Raw genomic sequence first — 3,702 nt, 5'->3', positions numbered from 1 at the left:
TTCTGCTGTGGTTCTGATCACTCTCCAGAGTTTCAGTCTAAGACATGCAACCTCCTACATGATTTTTCTACCTAAATAGTTTCAACTTTAACTTAACATTTCCAAACACACTTCTTGGTTTCATTTCTCCAAACCTGTTCTCCCCATTTTCCTCATTTAGGAAATGACTCCACATACAATCTGTTGCTCAGTCTCAAAATTTAGGATCTAGCCTCTTTTACACCTAATTTGTCAGCAAAACCTGCTAGTTCTACTTTCAAAGTATAACATAAATCCAATCCCCCTTTATCATCTCCATGATTACTACTATAAACCAGATTTGTTTTGGTTTCTAAGGAAACTCTTGTGAGGCTGGCAGAGTGGCTCAAGTGGTAGAGCACCTGCCTACCAAGTATGAGGCCCTGAGTTCAAACCCCAGTACTGCCAAAAAAAGAAAAAAAAAATTTAGCACACACATGAGTTTTGGCTGATTGTAGGGTGTTATGCTTGTAATTTTCTTGGCAAGTCTGTACCTATATACTTTCTAGCTTCATCTCTGTTTCAGGGTTAAATGAGATTTTCAAATGATATCATAGGTAAAAATTTAGAGTTTAAGAATATTAAGAGCACATTTTAGCTAAACATGACTTTTATTCAGAGAAGGAGGTGAAAAATTCTTGCCATCACATTGAAGGAGCTAAGTCAATCCATGTGATGATTAGTATTCATGAATAGTTTAGTGATTGGTAAATAAAAATTGTTGGTGAAAATAGTTTTAAGAGAGACTCAAGTGCCAAGTGACAGAGATTCTAGTTCTGCTCCTGCCAATTAAGCAACTTACTCAACCTTTGTATGTTTTTGTTCGATGCACTGGGAACAGTAACTGCCCAATATTACAGCAGAACTGTTATGCAGATAGATGATGAGTATGTGTAGAAATGTTTTACACATTTTTTAGGAAAGAAGAAAATTTAAAACCTCAATTTCCCAAGACATACTCAAAGTTGTTCACCTATTTATTTATCTACCTAATACTTTTTCCTTCATTTTTTTCAAAACATTACAAATATGACAATTTTCATAATAAAAAATGAATTGAAAAATGAAGGAAATCTTTAATCACTCATTTGTCTTTCTGCATTCTCTTTACTATGGATGGACCAATCATGATGTCAATAATAATATTAATTTTTATGAGCAGAACAATTTTACTATGGACTGGACACCATGCTTAGCACTTGACAGGGGTGCCTATAGTAAGCAAGAAATCTCCTTCCTTAGAAGCACCCTCAGTCAGAGCATTTATATTCCCTCAAAGATTTTCCCTTTATTACATTAAATTAATGCCCAGCCTGATACAGTACAGATATTTTAGCTTCAAAGTGTTTAAGCAAAGTGAATCAATTGGTGATCACAGCAAATATAATTTTAATGTAATTAATTCCCTTAGAATCTTAATTAGTTAAGATTTGAGAGAGGTTTTAGTTTTCATTCTGCATTGGTCTATGTAGATTATCTGCACATTTTCAGACTTTCAAGTATGTATTTCTGATATTCACAGTTTCCAGATTGTAGTTGACAATTTTTGCAGTAAGCAACAGTGTCTTAATTTTATCAAGTAGTATTTAATGCATTTATTTAGTTACCTTGGATTTACTTTCACACTTCAGTTTATATAACCAATCATATAAAAAGTTACATAAATACGGACAGTCATAACTAACATGAACTTCTACCTTCCTATTTCCCAACATCAAGCATTTTACTTTGCTGCGCAAGGACTGAGGCTCTCGTGGCCTCATTCAATGTGCCATGTGCTTTTCTAAGTCAATCTACTGCCTTTTGCCACATGTTCTTACCCAATGATGTTTTGTGTTTGCCTGTGGCTTTACACTGTCATATATCCTGGATAAAATATTATTTGCATCTCCCCTACATTGCTATTTGGAATTATAGGGGTCCTGCTTTCAAAGAGGAAACTTAAAATGTTAAACACATATTAAAGTACACCAATTAAAGATAAAAAGTAAGTGCGATGTGCAATCCTTGTACAGATATATTTTTTCAGAATCAGGAATAAAATTGTTCTCACTTTTAAAGCTTAGTTTAGCTTTATGCCTTCTAACACTAAATCACAAAGGAAACAATGGATTTTATCTGTGAACTAAGGCATCCCAGGCAATCAGTGGGATTTATCTCTTCCTTTAGGCTCAGTTGCTAGAAAAGAGTGATGGGTAGGTAATAATTCATTATAATAAAAATATATTACAAGAACTAAATGTGATTTGGTGTGCTACCGCAAGAGACAAGTATCACAATAGCAACTTTAGGCAGCCCCAGGTTAGTGACTCAGTTTCCTGGTCAGTCTCTGCAGAGTTTTTGCTCCCAAAAAAAAAAAGAGTTTTTGCTTAGGCCTGGCACAAGCATATAAGCATGTGTCATTAGCACTCTCTTTACTTCCTCTTCTTTTCCACTTTCATCCATTGCTCCTGTTTCTGTCCTTTGAGGCCTCTGCTTTACTGATTTTCATCTGTAATGCTAAGCATCAGTTTTTGTCTCTTTTGCCTCATTTAAACAAGGAAATTAGATAGATTTGTCCTCCAGTGTCTCTGATAGCCTACTTGTCTCATTCATGTCCAATTTAGATAGTTGCCTTCATGTTTGACATTGATTCTCAATGCAATCAATTGTGCCCTGAGTTGTAGCCTAACATACCTTAAAGATTATATGTGTTTTTCTGTTTTTTTACTAGATAAGATGCTATAAGGCCAGACTGAAGTTTCAAATCCCAGTCTGCTACCCTCTGTGCCTTAGCTTCTTCATCTGTGAAAAGCTAATAAGGATAATAAGAGATCTCTGTTATAGGGTTGTAATGAGCATTAAATTGGTTAATATATAGAAAACTCTTTTGGTGAGTACGTGCTACGCAATGAGTATCACACTGTAATTATAATAATCATTAAAGCATTTAAATCATAATAGATTACACAGTAGGCTTTCCTTAGAGCTAAATTCTGGGGAGATCTTAACCCTTGCACATTTATGTATGGGTATTGTAGAGTGTTGTAGCACTGCCCAGGTCTTGGGAATTATTTTTATTGGTTTGATATCCCACACCTCCAGCTGTTGTAGGTGTTGCTGGTGACAGTCTTTTCTGGAGGCTATTCATGGACAATTGAACCCACTTCTCCTGTTACATTGTGGTTACCTGCCTCCTCTCTGGAATGGCCTGTATCTAATGGCTCATAAATACAAGAATATAAAAGCTCAAATCTTCTTCAAATCTTCTAGAGAGAACAAATGCTGTGGCATAATTTATGCTTTAAATAGAGCAAGTGGTGACTGTGCTCAACCTGAAACCATGGCTTCCTCATTTGCTTTCCTTCTCTCCTTATTTCCATACAAGCTTCTCCTGAGTATGTTCTCTTAGTAAGACCCTTGCACACAATCTCATCTCATACACACTCTGCTTCTGAGACCCCTTAACCTAAAGGAATGAATGACATAATGGATTCTATATTTGTTTGAAGTTTCTATGAGTTTCTTTATTCAACTATCATATCAAGATCAAATCTTAATAAATAAGTGGTTATGTCACAAGATTAGTTTATTTTCTCATAAATATCTTTAGTTAGCTATTCATTGCTCTCTATGCTATTTTCCCATTTATTGTCAATTTTAACCTTTTAAATACATAAAATAGTATTTTTCAAAATACATGAA

At 34.8% G+C, this 3,702-nt stretch overlaps 1 non-coding gene across 1 annotated transcript; it reads left to right on the top strand.

The window, feature by feature from the left end:
• The first annotated feature begins 353 nt into the window (after positions 1-353).
• Trnag-acc (transfer RNA glycine (anticodon ACC)) lies at positions 354-426 on the top strand. Its single transcript has one exon. It is a non-coding gene; the product is annotated as a tRNA-Gly (tRNA).
• Positions 427-3,702: the final 3,276 nt, after the last annotated feature.

This window comes from Castor canadensis, chromosome 6 (assembly GCF_047511655.1).
Source record: "Castor canadensis chromosome 6, mCasCan1.hap1v2, whole genome shotgun sequence".
Taxonomy (NCBI): domain Eukaryota; kingdom Metazoa; phylum Chordata; class Mammalia; order Rodentia; family Castoridae; genus Castor; species Castor canadensis.
Note: the sequence above shows the minus strand (reverse complement) of the source record. Positions and strands in the feature narration are given on the sequence as shown.